General features: G+C 43.3%; 1 long non-coding RNA gene across 1 annotated transcript; it reads right to left on the bottom strand.

Moving 5' to 3' along the window:
• Positions 1–537: 537 nt before the first annotated feature.
• LOC141576034 (uncharacterized) lies at positions 538–20968 on the bottom strand. Its single transcript, XR_012504250.1, has 3 exons — positions 20759–20968; positions 17002–17091; positions 538–1539 (listed from the first exon to the last, which is right to left on the bottom strand). It is a non-coding gene; the product is annotated as an uncharacterized LOC141576034 (long non-coding RNA).
• Between the last annotated feature and the right edge of the window lie 4274 nt (positions 20969–25242).

The following is a 25242-nucleotide window of genomic DNA, read 5'->3' as shown; positions in this document are numbered from 1 at the left end:
TGGTTGAGAAACGCAGACACTAAGTAGAACCCATTAACAGGAATGCATCTCAGTCACACATATGCCTGTATGTCTCTCCACTGCCATTTTATCATCAGCTTTAACATGTTAGCCTGTTGTAGTTTACCCACTTTTACAAGCGGTCTCATATAATTTTTGTAATGAAGCAAACAACGTAGCACGATTGATTTGAGAGAAGACCACACTCAAAAGGAAATTTGGCTTGGCTGATCAGCTCAGAATACAGAATACAGAAATCTCTTTGCAACCTTATCTTTCAATAAATTAACATAGAAGATAAACAGTTATACATTGATTTGAATTTTATGTGTCATTTTTTATTCTGGGCAATATTTATTAAAAGCTAAAATACGAATTAAAAATACCATAGAGTGCTTCCTAATAAAGATCGTACTTATATAAAGTAGCAAAATGGAACTGATCCAGATAGAAGTATCTTAGGCTTAATAATTGATACAAATGAAGCAAGAACGCAGAAAAACATAATAATGTCAATTATTTATTCTTCCCGTATAATAATATTTTTCACAGTGCACAAAACCACAAATAGTGGTTCCCCCCAAATAGTAACAGTAAGTCAAGAACGCTGCAACTGACAGAATTTAAAATTCATGAGGACAGAATTTTGGTCTAACTTTGACTGAAATACCCCCAAATCTAAGAGAGTGCTTGGCACTCTAGTTGCTCAGTAAACATTTGTTATATCTGAGATACACAGAATCCCTATGTGAGCAAATGCAAACACAGTAAGTGATTCTCTTTTAAGCGCCCATATTCAGAGATATACGCATATAAATATTTATGTTTGGATGTAATATAAATATAAGTATATAAATATTTATGCTCAGATATATATACAGATAGTAAAATATAAAATATGTAACATTAAAATAAAATATGTAAAATCTAGGCGTATAAATATTTATGCTTAGATGTAACATAAATATGAGTACTTGCGTGCATATCCGTACATAGACATATAGAATGACAAATAACACTTATCCAATTTGGAAAGAAATGTAATATATTTCAAAGGGATTCATTATACAACATGGAGGAAATGGGGATAATGTATTTCCATGTATTCTTGGGGCTCAAAGTTACTTTTCTGCTTTCACGTAATAGAAAAAAATGCCCCGTGTGACAGAGGATGAAGTCCGCTGCATCCCTCATCATTTACCAGAGAAAGTTGAGGTAAAATAGTTGAAGAATTGTCTCCATCAGCTGATGGTGTTTTTAAAACGATATTTGCATGGAAAGATGTAGAGAAATAGTGAGATTCCATTTCAGGCTAAAAGCCTGTTTTATAGTCAACTGCCACTTCCTGGAGTGGCTTGGTTTGGAAAAGTAGAAAACTTTTGTCGTTGGTCACATTTCACCCCTTAATGGGCCCGGAAGGCCAAGCGTTTCTCACTCTGTTCTTGGGAGGGTTCCAGAAGGACGGTTCAGGCGAGCTTCACTCCTAGTCAGATTCTGCCCTTGCTTAGCTCAGCGGCTAAGCACGTACTGGAGGACCGGCTTCCAAAACAGAAAAAGGAACAAGGGAAAAAAAAAAAAAAACAGAAATGAGACAGTCTGAGTTCGTTTATTTTTGTCATTTTTAATTTAGAGCTCCTTCACGGAAGCTTCGATGTCTGCCTGTGTGTTGCCCTGCGTGCTTGACGGAGCTGCCCAGAACGCAAGCTCTGAGAGCAGGGAAGCCTTACCAGGACTGCTCACCACCCCAGACACGTCAGCCTCACCCCGGCTGACCCCGCTGTCTGTCACCTGGGAGACTCCCGCCTGCCCTCGGAGAGTCAAGCTCCCGTGGGAGCCTGCGATGTCCAGTGGAGCGCCTTGTTGGGTTGAAAGGCCAGCTCTGCCTTTGTCCTGAGCAGAGAGCAGGGCCAAAACCCTTGTCCTCCTGGTCAGACCCAGTGGGCCAGTACGCAGGTGCATCCAACTGGGGACAGTAAACGGCGTTCGCTGCGGTGCAGAGCGCTGGCTAAAACACAAGGTGCTTTGCTGCCCGCGGGAGCGGTCCCCAGCGGCCGTGTCTCCCACTAGCCCAGCCGTTTCTGCTGGAGCGATGGAGAGTCAGAGGCCCGGGGACACGCGGCGTTCCACAAACGGCCTTGGGGAGCAAACCCGGTGTGCGTTTGTTTCATGAGGCAACTGTTCAGTCTAGTTCCACTACAATTTTCAGCATCCACAAAACGAACCCCCTGGCAGTGAGTGTCTGATAAGAATGAAGAATCATGTTCCTGACATGTTCACAGTCACCATTACTCTGCTTTGGGCCTGAATTTCGTGGAGTTTCACTAATAACCCGGAAGGAGAGACTGGTTGTAACAAACGCGTGCTTGTGGGCTGCGTCATTCTTCTGAGATGTTGTTTGAACTCCTCATGTGCATGCACATATCATTTACACAGTTACAAAAATATTTGTTTTTGTATTACTTGTTCTGAAAATATTGAGATCTTTCAGAAAACTGCGTCCTTTCACAGAATCAGACAGTGCTTTTTCTTGCAATTGATAGGTGTTAGAACTCATCAATTTCCTATGTAAGGATGCTTGTGCTTACATTATAGGGCAGTGGTAAGAATTAAATACAACCTCATTTATACCAAGCTGTTATAGCACAATATCTTTCACACAATTTTACAAGAGTAACAACTCTTTGAAAGCCCTTTAATTGGAATTTTATAACATTAAATTATATTTTCGAATCTTTAAAATTGCCCAGTAAAATACAGTGAAAATTATCCACATGCAATTCTACCATGCCAGTGGAAGAACGGATTTCCATAAAATAAAGAAGGGTGACTTCCTGTGTTTACTAAGGGGGGAAGTCTCTCCCCACCCGACCCCAGCGCACACCCGGGCAGTAATACCCACAGTGCCCCTCAAGATAGTAAGGAGTCTCTGTGAGCACTTTTGTTCTCGGCGTGAAGTAACGTACCAGCGTACACCATGATTCAGACAGCGTGAACCTTTGTTGGCATAAATGTCCGTCTGGAATTCTTTGAATGTACCTACTGTAGATTGAAGTGTCACATTAATGGATTCTTTTGTTTTCAGATTTTGGTCTGAGATTTGAATGCCTAAGAGAAAAGGGACCATTTATACAGTTTTATCTGACATAGTTTTTGATTTTGTCACTTGTAAGTAATCCTGCAGACACATTTAAAATTCGAACGGCCAGTAAGCACTTACTAAACATCGACCACAGCAGTTTTCAAACTTTGGCAAAAGCGTCCTGTCTACGAGGGGAGTGTGTTGGGCAGACAAGAGGCAGCACGCTGTTCTAGACACCTGCTGCAGGGCGCGGTCAGCGCTGCCCGCTGTGTCCCCCTGTGTCCCCCTGTGTCCCCGCTGTAATTTTCCATCAGAAACGTATGTTTCAAAACGAACTGTCAAAAAGTTTTATTTTGCTACCAGCTGGGATACATAAGGATCACCAAAAGGTTGCTAACAAGGTAACCAGCAGGGTCCTAGGGTATTGTTTGCAATCTTGATGTAGAGCTCTCCCCAGGGCAGCGCGAACTGGAAACAGGATCCCAAATCTGTTTCTCCTAGACAGTGGTTCAGACGAGCTGATGGGGAAGAAAGGGGCTTGCCCCATTTGCAATGATACTGCCCGCTGGTGCCCAGGATGCTGGAGGTGGGGAAAGATGAGGCTGAGCGACCAGTCTGCACACCTGGGTTTCAGCCTCATCATCACAAATGAGGGAAGTCCCCTTATGGAATCCTGTGCCCCTACCGTCCCCCACCCCCTCATAGATCACATTGCAATACATTTGAATGAGACCTTTTATGCAACTTAACATCTCCATTCAACCTAAGTGGAGAAATTCAAATTTCCATTTAATAATAAGGCATGAAATACGATGATCGCTTAGAGAAATTTATGGTGCATTTTTATGATTATTACCCTTGCAGCCTACCAGTGAGTGCTCTTTGATTCATGAAGCAATTGCTGAGGCGGAAGAGAAAGTTGCTATTGTTTCCAGTGGCAATGAATGGGGTTATAGCTAACAATTAAATAGGAGAGCCAAGTGGCGGAATAAAAAGAAATGGCTGTTACTAGTTCCCAAATTTCTTTGTGTGCATCTTCTATCATGAACAAGTAACTGAGAGGAGTGTAATTTTACCACAAAGCTATTTGCAGGTGGGTGAGGGCTGCACCTTTAAAATGACTGTGTCTCAGTGCTCTGGCTTACATACGATACATGCAAATTTGCCTGCTTGAATAGAAGATTTCTGTTTTAAGAAACAAACTCACAGACACAGAAAACAAACTTGTGGTTGCCAAAGGAAAAGGAGGGGGGATGGATAAATTACGAATATGGGATTAGCAGATACAAACTACTGTATATAAAATAGATAAACAACAAGGACCTACTGTAGAGCACAGGGAACTATATTCAATTTCTTGTAATAGCTTATAATGAAAAAGAATCTGAAAAATAATATATATGTGTCTGTGTGTGTAACTGAATCACTTTGCTGTACACCAGAAACTAACGCAACACTGTAAATCAACTATACTTCAATAGGAAGGAAAGAAGGAAGGAAGGAAGGAAGACTGTTGTTTTAGTTGAGTTGTTTCTATTTTGACCAAGAAGCAGTTACTCTAAGCATGTAGCTGTATCCTAACCATTGGTCAGTGACTTATTTTAGGGTGAAGCAGACGTCAGTCACGAGGAATGCCATACTTCTCAAAATGTGTGGAGCAACAAAGTGAATTTTAATTCTTTGCGAGCAAGGCATTACATCCATCCCAGTGCACTAGTTTCTATTCTACCGTGTAAATGACCTCATAAAGTCTCCTCGGCAAGCCAGGCCAGGTTATTTACACAGCATTCTTCCTTTAGTCCTTATCAGCCTCTGCCATTTCTTCCTAACAGCATCATTGATGTGAAACCAGATAGCCCACATCCCGTTTCTTTAGAACAGTCAGCATCGGATATAAATTCGGGAAACTCAGTCTTTGTCTCTCTCCAGGTGCCTCCTCAGAGGAGGAAGAGTGTGTGTGTGTGTGTGTGTGTGTGTGTCTGCTTCTGTATGACGGGGGGTGGGGAATCACTGGCTTTAGAAGTGACCTTTAACTTGGAGCTTAATACATACTCGATTCACCTGTCTACCCACTGACACGTTCTTCTTCAAACGCAAAATTAAGAGTCTACCACAGTTCCTGACTTGATCTGGAGGCTTCCTTCAGGTTTTGCTAACACTGGATACCTACATTCCTTTCATTCTTGACCTTGTTAGGATTCATTGGTGAATTGTCTGAAATACTGAACCAGAATACTCCCTACAGATGTGACACAGGAAGGAGAAGGCTTAAAATAGCAGCGCATCCCTGTCCTTCCCACTCCCCCTCCTCATACCCTCCCCGTTCCCACCCTCCCCCCTCGCCGCCTCCTTCTTTTTCTTCTGCTTTTATATAAAAACACTTGTTACCTTAAGCAAAGCAAGAGTTTTGCAATAATAAGTTTTGGGGTCTTAATATAATGATCTAAAATCTTACAGCATATGCATCAGGTTGAGCTACCCTTGTTGGTTGTTTATTGCAGAAATTATCTCCCCCCACATGCAGTAAAGCAGGTTCAACATGACTTAACCTAATTCTATTCCTTCACCTCACAGGACTCTTCAGTGGCCCTAGTAAGTCGCTTTGCGATGTCTTCTTATTTAACTTTTTTTTTTTTTTATTGAAGAGCTTTGCTCTTTCTAAGGAAGTGTCCAAAGACAGGCAGGAAACCAAAACCTACCAGCAATTAAAATATTTAGTAGCAATTTCAAATATTTCTTTCTTGATTTCTATTTCATGAGCATTCTTCTCACAGTTATTGGATTAGAAGATTATACATGCTTATATTTTTTTCCAGGCCTATGTAATTTTTGATCTTCAAAGGTAAAAGTAAAAAGAAACAATCCACCCATGGCTTTACTTTGCATGATGTTTTTGCTTTGCTTAGTGCAAGTAATTGGATTTATTTAGGTGCGTACTCACTCTAAATTGAATCCTATATTCAATAAATGTGATGAAACACTATCTCACCCTTTCTTTAAAATAAACATATAATTGGATTTCTAGTTCATTTCTTATATGAAAATATATTCCAGGAGAATCAAATAGTAAACTTTAAAAAGTAAACCCACATTTTCTTTAGAAGAAAATGTGGAACCACTGATCTCTAAACATGGCGTGGAGAAGGCATTTCTAAGCTGTACAAAAACAAATATGCCATAAACAAAATATATGACTTTAATTATACAAACATTTTAACTTTATTGTAAAGTCATAAAAGAGAAACACAAATTGAAAAACAAAACAGCATACTTTTTAGGCAAATAGCTACTGCTCTTATTTAAAAGTTAAATAAGAAAGAGAAAACAAACTAGTAGAAAAATGGGCCAAGGACATGACTAAGATTTCACAGAAAAATCTGTACAATTAGATTTTACGGAAAATCATGACATTTCCATGCTACATTATGCTTGAAACATAGGGTAGGACAGCAAAGGTTTTTCAAGCAATTGGAGAAATTATGAGGTTCTGTACTTTTTTACCGTTCTCTGCCACAGCCAGAGATGCAGTGAGGTGTGTGGATTCTCCTTACAGAGTTAGCTCCCTTCTACCTCTTTGTTTCTACTGCGAAGAGGTCAACCGCCTGACTCAGACCAGGCTGCGGGAGCTGGTGTAGGCTTCCTGATGGGTGAAAATGACGGTGCGGGCTCTGTGTCACATTGTTGCACTTCGTTATCAAAAAGCAGCGGAGGCACAAAGCACACACATCCATCATAACCAGTCGAGGGTAAATGGGTTCAGCTCACCAGGGCTTTCTGAACTCCTCGTGGAAGTGCACCCCAAATTCTGACCCCCCAGGGAGGACCAGGGAGTGTGTGGATCCTGGTCTTGCTACTCTTTAAACAGTCAGGTCTGTGCAGAAGCCACCTCAAAACAAAAAGGCCTACTTACTATAATTATGAGTCTTCTTTTTTGAGCCATGGTGTGTTCCTTCCTGGGTGTGAGGCCTTCAGCAGGCTTGGCCCTGACCTGGGCACCATCCTTGTCTGCCCCAGGTGTAAGCAGTGGTCCACAGAGGATGGGCAGGTGGCACTGCCTGGGACCAGCAGAGCTCAAGGTGCAGCCTGACAGGGACCTGCCTCCCAGGAGTGACAGCATTGAAGGGCACTCCTTCCACACTTGCAAATGCTCACCTCCCCTTCTAGACCCAAAGGAATGTTTCTCACATCCCCCTAAAGAGAGGCAGGAACTTAAATCTCATCCCTTGTTAGCACAGAGCCATGGTTTGCCCCACGGAGGCGTTAAATCTGTGCTGCCTGAACAGCGGATTGTGGAAACATTAAGGCACAGAAAGAAATACACCAGGACCATTTCACGTCTTCCCCAGCCACCACTGATTCTCAGTTTCTGTCCTGTATTATAATTTCCTCGTGGACATCACTGCCACTCAAGACCTTCTTCCTTACTAGCACATTCGACACACAAAAAAATTTCACGCAGAAGATGACTAGAAATAAGGCTTCAGTTTCGGATGCTCTCCTGGCTACACGTGAGTTGGCAGGCCTGCGGTGACGGAGCAGGTGAGCAGTTGAAGAAGATCATGACTGTTTTCTGGAAGAAGTGTCAAGATGCTACCCTGGCCATTTTCTAGATCCTTCGGATTGATGGCTATCTGCAGCTTATAAGCCCTGATTTATTAGCGTATTAACTATGGATTCGTATTGTTTCATCCTAAATCAATACCCAAAAGCACTGAAATCGTTTTCACATTTTGCTTCCCTTGAACCCACAGTGTTGTCCGCAGCTCTGTGAAAACACGGCACTTTTCCGACACTTGCAGAAACAGCAATTACCCACGGTAAGAAACACGGGCGGCCCCAGTCAGCCCGCCTGACTTTAACTGTGTCCAATGACGCGATCCAAATTGCTTCAGAAACACAGCTACTCGAGTGAATAACTATTAAAGTCATAAACCCGGGGGTGGAGACCGTACCTCGGCTGAACCAAGGAGCTAAACACCAGGCCAGCATCATTGCAGCCAAGCAGAGCACGTGTTTACCTAAAACAAGACAAAACCAAACCGAAGTGAAGGCGTTCAGCTTTTCGCCTTATTTCCCCTTATTATCCCTTCCTGTGACAAAATGGAACATGAAGAATGTGGCCACATGGCTGGGAAACAAATACGGCAAGTTTGCCTGGTCTGATCCCCTGCCGTCAAACAGCGCGGACGCCCAGAGCCCAGAGGCTGTCACCCACGCGCTAAACCTGCCCGTCCAAGCCCCGCATCCAGGCTCTGGGGCACTTCCACCTCCCACCCTCCACTCCTCTCAGCTGCAGGAAGGACCCAAATATCTCCCTCTAACTCATTCCTCTCATCTTAAGAAGGGATTAAAATACCCCTCAGCCTTACAGGGGTCTTGCTAAAAGAATATTGTTTCAGCTTTAATGACAGCAAAGACATTAAGATAAAAATCACCATGATGCCAACCCAGGCACCATTATCATTTTTAAGTCCCTTGCAGACCCAGCAGCTCTGAGGACGGATCATAATTAGGTATTTTAAGGGCTTCCAAGGATGCTATCAATACTGTGTGCCCTAATTTGTTTACCTTCTGCCCCACCCCGCCCCCGCTCTCTCTTTCCTTCTATCGGAAAATTGCTATTCAAAAGACTTGTGCAAATTTTTCATTGCCATTAGCAACCTTGAGTGTGTCCGGCATTTCTCCAGGGGACTCTGTCCACCTTGCAGGTCAGACCTGGGTCTTGTGGGAGGGATGGAATTCCCACACTGTGTCAGGGTCCACCACCTGCCATACACAGGTGACAGGTGTGCCGAGATATCAACACCCTTCATCTTCTGGGCCAGAGAGGGAAGGCCTTCCACTACAGCAGCCTTGACTGTTTCCCCCGTGTCCTGCATCACCCCTTATGTTTCCAAAAGGGTTTGGAAGTAAATAGTTTCAGAAGGACTGGATTCTATAATTCGGCATCATCGAGGTGCCGTAGTCCTGGTCCAGATACCTCCTCCAGAAACGTTATGGTCTGAATGTCTGTGGACCCTACACTCATATTTTGAAACCTAACCCCCAGTGTGACAGTGTCAGGAGGTGGGGCCTCTGGGAGGCGAGGAGGCTCTGTTATATATCTGTTTCTTCTGCTCTAGAGACATTTCCCTTCTATCTAACATACCCCCCTTCAGAATTAGTCTGCCAAAAGAAAATTATACATATTTTGTTTCCTCTTCTGGCTGAAATTTCAGGTGCCAAATCCCTGGTGTATTTAATTTGTCTACAATTAGAATTGTAATATTTCTTTTAGTCACAATCAAAAAGACATATTTACAATCAGTTACCACTATTACCATTGTCAGGATAATGTAATTTGGCATAATCACATGAAATTAAGATTGAATATCTTCAAGGTTTACCCCCCCTTGCATGAAACAAAGGCAAAGAACAAGTCAAATAAACCTTATATTTTGCATTTAACAAAAAATCCAAACCTACTGTTTCTCCCCATTATTGAATTGATGTCTGTACCAGGAAGGAGAAAACAGTAATTTACTTTAGGATTTCACCTTTTTTTAATTGATGGAAGCAGGTGCTGGATGTACTTGCTGTGATAGCCTCTTAACAGATAATCATAGGACGGGACAGAAAGAAAATTGAGCAAAACAAAATAAAATCTAAAACATGCTGAAAAGGAATTTGAATTGCCTAACCTCTGATTCTCAAGTAATTGGAGTATTTGCATTGCTACCTGATTACATTTAAGGACTGGAATTTGAATTCCTGACGCTCACGGAATATATTTTCTTGGCATCTCCAACGTCAGCGGCATTCTGAGAGCTAGGCTGGCAGCGGGCCGAGTGCATTGCCTGGTTTAATAACAGCTGGATTTGTCAAAGAAGACAGCTCCTTCACGCTCTCAGTCTCATGACGTTGATTTAATTTAGCTCCTCAATTGCCTCATGTTGGGAGTTTCAATTTGCATGTGTAACAGCTTCCTTTCTGGTGAATTTTTCTGTAAAGTCACTGTTGCCATTGAATTTGGGGCTATTTCCCCTTCATTTTTCATCCTCAGAGGTTCTGAATTTATGCTCACTTAAAATTACATGATTAATGATGCTGTTAGCTCCATGACAAAATATGAAAAGAATAAGCACAAACCACTTAACTAAAATAAATAAGACTTTTTTGGGTTAATTAAAGGTGACATATTAAGGTCACAGGCTGCCTCACTGCCAAATCACCCTTCATTTCCATCTGGCTTAAAATTCTTTGTACCTGTTTCATTTCTTACTAAGGAAATTTGACACACACACACAAATATATATAATTTTTCTTTTCTTGAGAACTCATAGTTTGGGACTTATGTCCACTAGATTAAAAATGTGTTTATGCAGTCATTATGGCAATGCAACATAAAAGTCACAACACTCCCTTTCCTCATAAAAATAGAATTCCAAGTAGTATCAAAATAATTATTTTATTTGTTCTTAACAATCCCAGTTTGTTTCCTGTTGTTCTAAATCCCTGGCATCTTCACAAAAAGCGTGGTCACTGGACATGGTAGAGGCGGGGGGTGTATTATAATCCACTGCGTGCTCTTTCCAATACAAGACGTAACTATCTGTGTCTGGCTTCTTCCACTCAGCACAGTGTCTTCAAGGACCATCCATGCTGTAGTACGCATGAGTACCACATTCCTTTTCATGGCTGCATAATAGTCCGTGATATTGACAACCACCTTCTGACTTTCCATTCATCCACTGACGAAGGTTAGTGCTGATTTTACTCTTTGGCAATTGTGAATAATGCTGCAGTGGACACACCCGTATCAGTTTTTGTGTGGACTTCACGTTTTCAACTCTGTGGGCGTGTACCTCAGAGTGGAATTGTTAACTCATATGACAGCTCTGTTTAATAGTTTGTTAAGTGGCCAAAATGTTTCCCGGGATAGTTGCTATTTCAAGGTTTTAATGCACAGTAGTAATGTTATACACTTCTGAATAGCAATGCCAAATTTGGTCCATATATTGGATAAGCAAAATTATCACATTAAATCCTTTGAAGCCTTTCTCCCACCTTTTAAAATGTCACTGATATCAGCAGTTTTAAAAAGTAAGCATGTTCTTGAATTAGATTAGATTGTAAAAATTATCTTTGTCTTCTGAGACAGCGATCGAGGAAGTGAGTTTCAGGGAGTGATGGTGACTCTGTAATTCATATTCATTGTCTGTCAAATACTCTACATTTCTATCCCCAACACACTGTTTCTTTTAGAAATATACACACTTCTGCAAACGTATCTTCTTGGCAACAATTACAAAGTGAATTATTTCGCTATAATCATTCATTCAAGATAAACCAATAAAAAATTAATCCCATTTTCCATAATGAGCACAATTCATGAGGACCATAAAACAGTATGTGTCAAGAAATTAGCGTTGTGTCATTGACACCAGTGTGAAATAGCGGATAACTAATGAAACAAATGACATGAAACTAATGAAATATCAAGGAGAATTAATATGATGCCTTTCCTATTTCTAAAAGCATTTAGGAAAAAAGGCCCCGACTCTAATGGATCGTACAGGGTGATTATCTTCAGCTAGTAATTCTAAAGCAATCATGGATCATGTGCAAGAGATTTGCTAAGCGCCTTACCTTTTCTGAAGGTAAGAACCTCCCTGCCTGTGGTGACTTTGACGTGGACGTGTCAGCCACCATTTATGCTAATCTCAGAGCAGAAACCAGCCAGCGGGGGCCACTGACCTGCCTTCCGATGGTGCTTCCACATTACATCATCAATTTTTCAGCCTTTGTTCTGATTTCTGAGTTAATGAGAAACATAAAGCGCCGTCTTTGTCTCTCTCTCTCTCTCTTCACCTCTCTCTCCATAACATGTCATCGTGAAATTAATGGATTAACTCCTCAAAAGAAATTGCCATTCCTGACAATTTCATACCTGTTTTTTCATAAAAGCTATTTTCACATCATTACTCTACAAGCATGAATACACTGGATAAGTGAGTTTGTAGGTTGAAAATAGGAAAGTATGCTTTGGAGCAGAACATGCTTTAGGAATCAAACTAGATTCTTCAATGCAGAAACAAATATATTTGGCTCCTTATTTATGACATGAAGACCAAACTGATTTTCTTGCTTCTATATTTTTCAATAAAAACTTACACCCCTGTTCTCACAATCATGAGCTTTCCTAATTAAAAACGGTTCCGTTTACCCTCACGTGGGAAAATGTCTGTCACTTATTTACGCAGCTGTTTTAACCTTTCTTCTTGTCAGTTTTGTATATATTTTAGTTTGGCACATACCTTTATCGTTTTTACGTCTGAGAAGTGTTTTTGTGACTTATTTGCCAAAGATAAGTTGAGTTAATTTCCTCTTTGCAGTTTCTGTGTCACTTCTGGCTTTTGTACCCCTACATCGGGTTAGGTTTCAACAGGAGGAAATAACCCAGATGGGGGAACAATTATTGATGAATTAACAACCCTGCATTAACCCCCAGAAATACCCAACAACAGGTTTCTAAAATAAAAGAGGTCAATGTGATTATTCCCATTTTACAGGTGATAAAACAACAGCGCATAGAAGGGAATACAGCTCTGAGCAGCCCAGGCAGGATAAAACTCGGGCGATTTGAATTCTCAGCTCCTGCTCTTTGTATGTTTCATGCCGTATTGTCGACTCTCACTCTTTGGCGTTTTATGACAAATTGAAACTCTTCTGAAACACACGGTAATAGTTGGCAAGAGAATATTGATTTTTACTTTTTCTAGACTAGTGTATGTATGATCTTGATAAGAATGTAAAAGGCATGATTCTGCAAATTAGACAAGATAGACAATACGGGAACCTATCAAAGTCAGAAGTAATATTGGATTTCGTGGGAGTCCCTGAAAAAAGACCAAAAGCAAAACTTCCGTGGATAAAGAAAAGCCAAAAAAAAAAAAAAGAGAGAGAGAGAGTAAATAACAGGACATAGAAAATTTAAAATACACTTTAATATAATAAAGGCAGCTGTGTAAAACCAAGACAGTTACTTCCCCTCGTCATCACAAACTGAATGCAACCGTGCCATGAATGCAAACCGAGGGCTGCAGTGATGTCATACCTAGAGATGCCGGCGCCGAGCCACTCCTCCGATGTTTAGGCGTTGTCTGCAAAGCGAGGGACGCGTGCACAACTGGAAGACGTTTAACATGGGCATAAGAGGTTTGGAACACCTATTCAACATTTAATGTATTATAGCATAATTAGTCCATGCTCTTTTATGCCAATTAGATTTGTTGAAATTGCTGTACGTTGGGACAGGTGACAATGACACCATAGCAGTGTACCAGGAAAGCAGGTACTGGGAGAACCTGCCTCCCAGGATCACTGCTGGACCGTTACTGTTGGTTCTCACGGAACGTCAGAATCAACCACACGTGTTCAGCGTAAACTGTCACCAGCTCTCTCCCCGTTCACTGCAGCTAACGGCACCGGTAAGCTAACCGTCGCAGGAAAACGCAAGAAAGCTGCTGATGTTGTTCTTGCTGGGGAGTCAGTGTCTCCTTTAACAAAATAAGGGCACATGAAATGGTTGGTTGCCCTGGGGCAAGCGCAGTGATGAATTTCTGTTCAGATGTCTGCAGCCATTACTGTGCATGGAAGTGTTTCTTTATGGACACTTTCTTGATAAACACATGTGTAATCTGGACAAAGCCAAGTCTCCCCAGGGTCAGCCTCCACCCTGGAATAGAAATCCTTTTCTAAAACCAACATCTTTGAAAAAGAATCTGCTTACTGTAGATCTCCCTGAAGTGGTGAATCAGGGGTTGACATAGTCATTCACACATCCAAAACTTCCAAAATTATTCTTCAGACATCTCTCACTCTCCCCCATGTTTCACACATAAGTGTGAAATTTAACAGCAGCTGTTAAATCCCCTCCCTGACTTCTGGTTTCTTTGCTTTAAAGATGCTTATGTTTTCTCCCCCCCCCCCCAACACCCCTGCCCCCACACCACGCACAAACGGCTCCTGCTCTGACAAGTGATGCCTCATCTCACGGGTGTCTGGGAGCTGTCTTCTGCTCCTGCTCAGATGGATTCTCTTATGGGCACAGCTGTGCTGGAAACTTTCGCACCTTCTATCACATCACTTATCCCCAAAGAAAACTGTTGTAAAAATTCTCCCAGAAAACTGGGTAAGGAGACAAAAACAATGTTACTTGTGGCAACAGAGGCTCCTCTGACTAACAACCCACGTCCCCTTTTCTTTTCCTTCCCTATTGCTTGGGCACCGGGCTACCGACACCACTGGGGGCTGGAAGGTATGAGTCAGCATTTCTTTGTGTGCGTCTTGAAGCTGCTATTCTGTAACTGTTCTGGGAAGAACACACACTTCCCAGTGCTTTCTACCTCCTGCGTTTCTCTTCCTGTGCCTTTCCCTGGCTCACTCTGAAGCTGACACAGTATTTGCTTTGGCATCTTTTCTGATTGCTGCACACCTCTTCCTGGATATCAAATTGTCCAGGTCCTTTTAATGTACCCAGGACCACAGAAAAGCCCAGCCACCAGGGGTCTGGCGCCTACTGCATGAGCTGGGGAAAGCCAGCCACCCACTCCCCTCCTCTGTCCAGAAAGAACCTGAATTGTTTTTTTTAATTGAAGTACAGTCAGTTACAATATGTCAGTCTCTGATGTACAGCACAAAGTCCCATCCATACAGATACATACGTGTATTTGTCTTCATATACTTTTAAAAACCTGAATTTTTAAAGCAATTGAATGGTACGGCTTTTGTATTAAAAACTAATTTCCTATTTGTGACTTCATGACATAATTTGTTAGATGTGCTCAATTTAGGGAGGTGGTATAAGGCATAAGTCTGATTTTTGGTATGATTTATCTGGTTCTTCACTGCACATTCTCCCCCCAAAATGCAATCATTATCTCATGGTAATCTGCACAATTTCTTTCTTCCTTCGGTGATATTTCAAGAAACATACAGAACATGGTGAAATGGCTGCACCAAACTCATCCTTCTTGTGTGACTGGCAGCAAATAACCACACGCCACTCATGCTCCTTCTGAGTGGTTTCCCTATTCTAAGCGAACAGGATGAAGGCTATTCATTTGGAACTCAGTCGCCAAGGTATTAAGGTTTATTGAAATGCGTTATTCCTGAACCAGTATTAGCACATTTCTGGAATTTTAGAGGAGTTCAATGAACTGTTCTACCGGAAACTCTGGCCACTTCGCCAACTGGTGGACAGTTCAGTGTTTCCTGGTCAGAGAGCACGGAGGAACACCTACAAGTAAGCTACAGAATGTCTACCAAAAGCACACTGCGCTCGTGTCTGTATCAATAATGTCTTGAGCTGGAGTTCGAAACGGCAGTACTACTCTCTCTCTTTTTTATTTTAGATAATGAGCACTCATCACCTTCAGGTTAATTGCTGTGACGTGGTTAATCCGTGATGCGTGGTGTCATCTTGCATATTTTCATCCCGTGCTTTATCGGTCTTCTCTAACTGCTCCTAAGCACGCACATCCCCTGCTCTCCGCGCCAGGACTGGTACATCACCCGTTTGTTTCTGTGGTAGCTCCTTCTGTACTACGGACGGGTCTTTCTTTCTTAGGGACGTGTTTCCTACAAGCAGGTGTGCACCAGGAGGGCTGGGAACACCGTCCTTTTTATGCTCATTTTTCTTTTCTCGGGGATCTAGAACACTGGCTGGCAGGTAATAGACTCTCAGCTACTGAACAACCCTGCACTCCACAAATCTTGCCGGTCCCACTCACTGCAAGCGGGGGCGAGAAGGGACCCGAGCTGGAAGTCCTCTCAAGGGCAACGGAATCCTTCACGGTTCAGAAGGGATTGCAGGAGGCTTTATACTCGAGTGGACAGAAGCTGAGTGTTTCCTTTCCTTCGGTGGTTTTGAGTATGCAGCTAGTTCCCCTTTAATGCCAAACGCCCAGTTAGGGCGCTTCGAAGGCTGTAGCATCAAGTTGCTTTAACACCATTTCATGTGAAAATCGATACAAGGATTGACCCTCACGGTTCAAGGGCTTTATTAGATTAACAACCAAATTCTTAACGTATCAGATAAGCTAGCTTATAATTCTTATTCATGTCTCGTTTAGAATTTTCTAAGACTGTGATTCAAAAATAACCCCTAGCCTTAAGTCGTAAACAACATGTTTTCTGCAGATTCCAAATAACGTGCTAGTTATGAATGACCTAAGGTAACTGTCTCTGGCAAACATTTTGTGTATAATTTGTTACTCTGTTTAAACTTCAGCATGAAAATGTAAGTAAGTAGGAGGGTAGAAGTCCACTTCGTCTTTGTTAAAAATCCACAGACACGTTTTACTTCCCAGAGACGGCAGATAGAGCCTCAGTTAAACAAATTTCTAATGTTAAGTAAATTGCATTAAAAAGAAATCTGTAGGAAAAAAATAGCTTGTAAGTAAATAAAATTTAAGGTTTCACTCGTCCCATAGAGACACGGCAGGTATCCAGCACACCTAGACGTTAAGAATGTGTTTCGTACAATTGCGTCAGCCCGAAAACGCGGCCACACGTGAACTTCATCCAGCGTCACACTGTGGCTACTTTCCTTCCTCCATTCACGCCCAGCCCATCCCGAACATGCCCTGACCTGAGTTAGGAATGACGTTTAGGAAAAGAACAGAAATTGCCTTGAATTGTAATGTTTTTGGGGGGAAGGGGCAAATATTTTATATTTTAACAGACACAATTCCATGAAAGACACTCATTCACGTCACTAAACGGCCTGGTAACGTGACCCATCAGCTGAGAAGGGACCCCGAGCCCCACCCCTGGAGGCAGTAGCCACGAGGGTGTCTCACATCCCTGCGTTTTCTGTCACCGCCCTCGGAGAGCTGCGCCCCCACCCAGGACGAGGGGGCTCAAGCACTAAGACTCACCTCTGACCTGCAGCCTCGCTCCTGCGCGTGTGGGAGGAGTGCGGGCTCCCACGCGGGCCGCCGTGGTCTGTGGGGCTCTGGCTTTTAAGCCTAAGGATGAAGGAAAAAGGAGCTGACGCTGATCTGCCCAGTGGTTTGAGTCCCAGCCCCCCTAAAGGCACACTTACATTGTATTTACGGAAGCACCCCACTTCCTTTTTGCCAGATCATGAGGTGAAACATTGATCTGAAAACCTTACCAAAAAACTGTACTAAAAAAAGCCTCGCATTAATCCCACTTACGATTATTGATGCAGAAGAATCTTAAATAAATTGTAAGCATGTAAAATCCGACGTTGGAGCCAGCATGATGGTGAGCAGGGCTTGTTTTGTGAAACAAAAACAAAAAAACCAGACTGCACTGGCCTCTTCTATCCCAGAAAGCCCCTCTAATAATGGTAGACTTCATTTAAGTAATTGTTAGATGTTTAATGGTTGATTTTTAAACATAACTCTTTATCTGCAATTTATCAAATAACGCTCAGCATCCTTTACTGAGAACGTGGGCACACTGACGATTTCTTAATGCGATGCCTCTGTAAGCTTACGAAACGTGGGGCGAGAGTGTTGCCTGAAGGAAGCCCCGCATCCAGAGTGGTGTCCAGCTAGAGCAGCCCCCAGTCACCCACCTTCGGGCCTTGCTGTCTACGGACGTGTAACTTTGTCTGACGACTGATGGGGCCTAGAGACTTTCCAGTCCTATAAAGTGAAAATTAACTTGGAGAAAACTAATTAGGAAACTGATTAGGCACAATGATTTTTTTTTAAAATCATCCTTTTTTTCCCCCCTTTTCTTCTTACTAGACCATTCTGTTTAGTATGTAAGCACACCAAAAACAAATGAACCCCTCCTGACCCCACTCCACCTCCGTCATTCCACGTCTCTGGTCCTCTCTTCAGAAAATCTCCTCAAAAGAAGTACAAAACTACACTTGCCGTGTTCCCACTTTCTCTTGCGCCAACTCAGACGAGCCTTTCCCCCAAGTTGACGACATCCTGTGGTCATTTTTTCTCTTCCTTTTACAACAGCACTTGGCACAGGTGGTCATTTGCCCTTTATGGAAACCACTTCATTTGGTTTCAAACACCACACAGACCTTTCCCTGGACCTCACTAGCTGCTCCTTTCATTTCCTTTGCTGATTACAGCTTGTCTCTCCACCTGCTAAACGTCAGAGCACCGTGGAGCTCAGTCCCTGGGCCTGTCCTCTGCTTGGGCCCCTAGCTTGTATATTGGAACATCTGTATCTCTACTGGATGTCCAGTAGACACTTACAATGACTATGCCCAAAACAAAACTCCCAATTTTATACCACCTCCATTGCCCCAGTTCAGGTCTCAAAATGCCTCCTTGCACAAAATTTTTCCATATTTGTAAGTGAGAACACCATCCTTCTCATTGCTCAGGCCAAGATGCTTGAATTCTCCTTTAACTCATTCTTTATCCACTATCCAAGCCAAGGGCCAGTCCTACCAGGTCTGCCTTCAGGCTGAGCCCACAGCCGGCCTCATCTCACCACACCCTGGGCTCCTACTTGTACCCATGACACACACAATCCACACCTGAACTTCACAGATAATCCTCCTAGCCAATCACATCACATCTCTGCTTGTCCCCTTCATTCTGTCTCAGCACAGCATCCAGCTCGATCCTGTTGGCATGTCAGTCTCGGCTCAAAACCATGAAAAGGCTTCTCTTCTCCATTGGCGGGAAAGCCACTCTCTTCAGTGGCTGAAGGCCAGTCCCTCTGACCATCTCTTACCCTCACAACTCCTTTTGTGGCAGAAAAAACGTGTTACAGCTCAGTGTTACAGCTCAGTTGTGACAGCAACCTGGATCTGGGCGAGAGACCAAGCAGCACTGGGAGAGCTGGAGAACTCAGGTTTGTTACGCCAGCACGCCCAAAAAAGTTAACACTCCAAGCTCTGGACCCCGTCTGCGGGTTTACACAGGCTTTTATCGGCTGCCAGTTTACACTTTGCAACATCATATGCAAATAAGGTATAACAAAAGTTGACTAATTAGGAACAAGCTTTGTAGAAATGGACCAATCAGGAGAGAGAGAAATAACCAATCAGGAGTGAGCTCAGGGAACCAATAGAATTTTAGGGGTAAGTAAGCCGTTTCAGAGGCAAAAAGTGAGCTAGAGCTTCTGGGCCAGGGAACCGGGTGGTGCCGGCAGGGGAGCAGTGGCCCTGTCTAGGGGTCCTGCCAGTCTTTTTATGGGGTTTCCCACTTTCAACCTCATTCCTACAAGCTTCACCCTTGGTCCTTCTCCCCAGCTTCTGGCTTCCTTCTTGTTCCTCAAAACACCACTGCATCCTTGCCCACCCCCCACCATTGTCTTCTGGTCACTCCCGCATCTCCAGCATCAAGAACAATGGCTGCTGCAGAAGCTTGACCAGTATCAGCTGAAGGAAGGACTGAAATTCGAGTGAGGGCCCTTGGTTCTCTGAGCATCGATCTTTTCAAACTTCAATATAAATGCAAAGCATCTCTTAATAAGGTCAGACACATTAGGCAATCTATTTCATATTTTCCCTCCCAGGAGGGGCTGAAGATAAAAACAAATGTAAAAACTCCCACGTTTGCCCAGAAGTCCCTTCTCTTTCTCACTATTCTGACTTCAGCAGATGCTGTTATTTTACAGAGAAGAAGGGAAATAAGTGAGTGGTGGCAGATGCAAACGGCGCGCCAACAGTTTTCTCCCCGTTTGTACAGTTCTGTCCGAATGGACTCACAGTGTGGCTCTTACCTAAACAAATAAATACCTTATATTTTACTTTTAGTCTTCCATCCTGTGCATCATATTGGGAAAAAAATGGTTCCAGGAAATAATAATAAGCATATTATCTCCCTTTTTCTATCACATTACAGTTTCGGGGGGGGGGTTTGTTTGTCTATTATGCACATTACATTTTGAAAATATGTTATAGTTTTTACAGGGTTTTTAGTTAGCTGCATAATCCTGGCAATTTAATCACACTATGTGAACGTCAATTTTACATCCATATGTTGAAAAGATTTGGATTGTGATAGTCTGAATTTGCGTCCACACCCGGAAATCATAGATTCTGTATCATTCAATTTCCACAACAACTCAGCAAGTTAACACAACAGATTTATTTCAGTGTTGATTTAAACAGTATCTATCTGAGCTTGAACGTTCAAGGTCACAAGGCCACGTGAAAGGCTACATTTAGAAGCCAGTTCTTCTAGAAACTAACTCTATTGAAAAACAAAAATAAACAATCAAATCAACAGCAGCAGATGTGGGAAGAGCACCTCTTTCAAGTTTAAACATTTGAATTGTTTCTTCCCAATAAGCAGATCACTACGTGCAAATGGAGGCAATGTTGTAATAACTTAAAGTTATGAAAGCAGGACTCGGGGCAACATGTAAACATTGAGTCTGTGAACTCTCAGCCACTGGAACTGGCTCAGGCCAACTGAGGACCCAGGTCCAGCGAGCTCCTGGGTAAACCAGTCAGCGACTGTCATCTAAAGGGCACAGAAGTCAGCAGAGTCGGCGTGGACAACAGTCAGAGTCATCAGTGTTTACCTGGAACAGAAGTTCAAGCTTCCAGACCCCCACATCACCACCAGCAAGCACGGTGATGCACAAGACAACGTCTGGAAAAGCAACAGCACGTTGCGTGGTCTGGAAGATCAACTTCCTCCCTCCAAGTCCGCATATGATATAAAATACGTGTCAAACCTGAAGCGTTAGTTCTTCGTGCAGGCACGTAACACGGGCGGGTGTCGGGGGGACGTCGCTCAGTACGGCTGCAGGTCATCCGCGTGGCCCACGCAGCAGGACCGTCGCACCAGGCGCAAAGAGAGCCCGCAGCGTTGATACCACGCGCTCGGGCAAGACCAGGTTCCCTGCCGGGTATCACTGCCAGCCTCCCAGGCCGGTACAGCGCGGTCCAAGTGCAGCTCTGAGCTTGCAATTGCACAGCGGAGTTAGTTTGTTTACAGAGCTTTCTGTAAATTATGCCGGTGGGCTCCGGCCCAACTCCAGGGCCTGTCTGTTAGAGTTCTCTGCTGGCAGGAAACACGAAGAAACTTGGCTAACAAGGAAAAAATGAAATGCTTTGAAAGTTCTTAGTGTACCTTAAATAGATGAGAAAAAGTCTAAACTGACTTCAGAATGGAAGGGAACCAAGACAGCACTAAAACTGACCCAAGGGAGCTGAGCACTTACGTCTACACAAAAACCTGCACGCAAATATTTATAGCAGCTATCGATAATTTCCAAAACTTAGAAGCAACCGACATCCTTCAGTAGGTAATGGATAAATAAACTGGGGTCCATCCAGACAATGGAATATTATCCAGTGCTAAAAACAAAGGCGCCATCAAGCCATGAAAAGACATGGAAGGAACTTAAATGCATGTTACTAAGCGAAAGATGTCAGCCTGGAAAGGCTTCATTCCAACCATATGACGTTTTGGAAAAGGCAACACTGTGGAGAAAATAAGCAGGTCAGTGGCTGGCAAGGGCTTAGGGGGCGGGTGGACAGGCAGAGCACAGAGGATTTTGAGGACAATGAAAACACTCTTTAAAATACCATGCTGGTGAACACATGTCATCATACACTTGTCCAAACCCATAGAACGCCCAACACCAGGAGTGAGCCCTACTGTCAGTGATGGGCTTTGGGTGACGGTGGCGTGTCATTGGAGGTCCATCAGCTGTAGCCATCAACTCCACGGGGGAGCTGATGATGGCAGAGCTTATGTATGTGTGGGGCCAGGGGTGAGTGGGGAGTCTCTGTACCTCCCTCTCAATTTTTACTGTAAACCTAAAACTGCCCTAGAAAAACTGAAGTGTTTTTTAAATAAACATAAATATAAGCATAAATATTAAGGACAGAATAACTTCTTGGATAAATCAGTTTATATATTTAAAGGATTGAGGCCACTCAGTCAGGACACAAAAGTGACAAACAATGTGTCTGTATAAATACAGAACAGCATGTGTGTCTGTCTATTTATAAAGCCCCTGCTGTATGCACACCCTACGGTAGGGTCTGAGTTTCTAATGCAGTTGAACCCGGGCTGGTAAGACTAAATGCCTAAGAGCTTCAGATATGTCACCCCATGAAAAGCAGGGCTTACAGAGAGAGGGAGAAAAAAACCCACCAGGTATATATATTTACAATAAACTTCAGGGGAGACGTCACCTTTCAGTTATTCGATGAGAGTTCTTTGTCTTGGTGGGAAATACTGTTTTATGCCTTGTTATCATTTCACAGACAATAAGCCTGCGGAGAGCCATGGGCTAAGAGCACGGGAAATTACAGACAGGAACGCTGGATTATAAGATCACCGCATGACAAAAATGAATTTGCTTTCATTTTTTGCCTAGTCTATTTCTAGGCATTTCTACCAGTTGTTGCTGAAATGGTTGCAAAATCGGTAACACAGGGAAACTCAACTGTATCTAAAGTTTATGTGCTTTGCTGTTAGTATCATTTAAATTTCTGAGGTCAAACTTGGCTTGATATTATTTTTTAAAAGCCACAAAAATATATGCTTGGCGTGCTCTGAAAATCTAATATTCAAAATGTACCCCCATTTTTGGTCCAACCACGTATAATCTGTTTGATGTTACTAAAGTGGAGAATGAGATGGTCTGGCCAGACCGGTGTTTGGGTAATGTAAGTAATTAAATGCTGTTAAGAATGCGCTAGTTAGGGTGAAAAACAGAATATAGGTACAGAAAGTGCTTTTCAGTTTGTAACAGAGCCCAACTGAGCCTGACAAAAACTGACAAAATGAGTCTTCATTAAAGCTAGATAAATTATTTAGCTAACACAAATAAGTTAAACTTAAGAAAAATTACACATAAACCCACACCCGTAGCATTAGACTTTCAGAATGCATAGTGCGTTGTCATTGTGATGAACCCTGGCTTACAGTGAGAAAGGAGCAGCTACCGCGTGGCAAAACCAGTTCAGCTCGGGCTCCCCAGGAACAAATGGCACACAATCCTGCTTTCAAAGTGTCTGACAAAGCAGATGAGCAGGCAAGCTGTCTTAAGTTAATCTGAAGAGAAATTTTAGGAGGGGCAAATAAACAGGATTTTGCCCAGGTGAGGACCATGAAGGCTCGTAGGGCCATACACCCCGTAGGGACCAGAAAGTCGCTCTCCATCTACCACTACGGCGTACGTCCGTGAAAACAGGAACCACCTCTCTGTGTGGTCTTCACCAGTATAATCCAAGCACCTGACTGCGCGCAGCACATAGTAAACGTGAGTCTAATACATAACCGCGCAGAATTCACAGGGCGTCCACTCATACATGGGATGTGGGCGTTGAGTGACAGGAAGGAGGTGCTGGGAGGAGTTAAGGGTGCTACATGCTCCCCACCCTAAGCGAGAATTCTCCGCACGCCGCCCGGGACCGTGAACCTCAAACCTGAACATCGTGTGTGGCCACTACTTACCAAGGTTTCCTAATTCATTGTTGGGACAGAACAGACCTGTTTATTTCAACTTTTTGATCCATAGTCTTTAATGTTTATGATTCTTCTTAGATCCGTCTTCTATAGAAACACACATAAAGTACCCACTAACCTTGACCATCCTCTCCACACACCGTTCAGCTATTTCGAACACTGTTTTTATTCACTATCCCCATTTTCTCTTCCTCGATCTGACATACCCCATTTTCCTTTACCTACCCTGTGTCTTTCTAAATCTCTTCCTAGTGGCCTTTTTCTTTTTAATGTGAAGGCACCTCATTCTATTACTCATCTGAGTTTCAAGCCTTGTGGTTATTTTGATTTCTGTTCTCAGAAATGACATGTATGATGCCCCAAATTATCTTGATTGCATCCCCACGGGCCCCTCCCGCTCACCCTGGAGAACCGTGCTGGGGATTGTGTGCAAGTTCACCCTCTTCTCCCTAACTCCTCTCATCAACCTGCTTTCCTTTGCCAGGTTACTGTGCCCAGGCATTCCCTCTCTTGAATAGTCTTCTTTAAGCACTGACACAGGCTGCGCCCTCTCCTGTTATCAGATGCACGCTGTTGAATTATGGATCTGCAGAGAGACCCTGAGAACCTTGCCGCTCTGGCATCATAGGGGTTCTCACCACTTGGTGACATTAGCCAAACCTTAATTTGAATATGTAAGGGTGTTTTGTATTTATGGGAGCAGAGACTGAGGAAATAGAGGGAGAAACACTTCCAAATTACCTCCCTTGATGAGATACTAAAATGACATCCTTGTTCAACATCTGAAGATTTAAAATCCAATGTTGTGAGAATGCGTAATCCAGGGCTTAACAAAAGGCGCAGCTCACCCTCGGTCCCTCTAACAAGGGCGAGAGAACCCGCCGCGCTAGTTCACCTTCATGTGATGCACTTTGGCCGAGTGGATAACGAACCGACCCACGGAGGTGGGAGGACTGAGCGCTGTGTGATGAAGAGTGGCTTTGTGGGCACCGCTCTCTCCAAACAGCAGGACTACGGGAAATGACAGGACGCCGCGCTTCTCTTTCACAGAGGCACCGAAAATACATCTTTTGTCATCAGTCTTCCTGGAGCTCAAAAGTGAGCCCCATAGAAATCAGAAGCCACGTGAGACATGTCTGGACTCTCCCGGCAAGAATGCCGCCGAGCGCGGGGGAACCGTCCCCACGGCGGAGCACTCTGCGGGCAGGATGGGGGGGGGGGGGTTAGAACAGGCCGCTCCTTAGCAAAGACAAAAGGAGAAGAGCGAAGGAAAAGGAAGACGTTAGAACAAAAGAAAAGAGGCGACTGACTCTGCCCGCTTTCTTCCATCCTAAACACACAGAGCGTCGAGCTCCCCTCCTGCTTCGGTTTGCGTCCCACTCGCCCCCACGTCAGAGGCTCAAGAACAACCTAAGCCACGTCCTCCAGCAGCCGATCAATAGAATTAGTGACTCTTAAATGTTAATGTATGCCATTCCCGGCAACTGAAAGACACGCCGATTCTTCAAAGTTCTTATCCTCAACTTACATGAACCCAAAGATGGAAAACCTGTCTCACGGGTAATTTATCTTCTGTATAGACTTAAAAATGAAAAGAAAATATGAAAAGAAAAGTTTGCTCATGAAGGAAAATCAATTTCTTGGATGGCTTTGAGTGCCACATTTTTCCAGCAAGTTGTCTCAGAAAATAAGAAGGGTGTGGCCAGTTGACACCAGCAGGAAGAAAAGCTCTAG

Source organism: Camelus bactrianus, chromosome 35 (assembly GCF_048773025.1).
Source record: "Camelus bactrianus isolate YW-2024 breed Bactrian camel chromosome 35, ASM4877302v1, whole genome shotgun sequence".
NCBI lineage: Eukaryota > Metazoa > Chordata > Mammalia > Artiodactyla > Camelidae > Camelus > Camelus bactrianus.
This window is presented reverse-complemented; position numbering and strand designations above follow the sequence as displayed.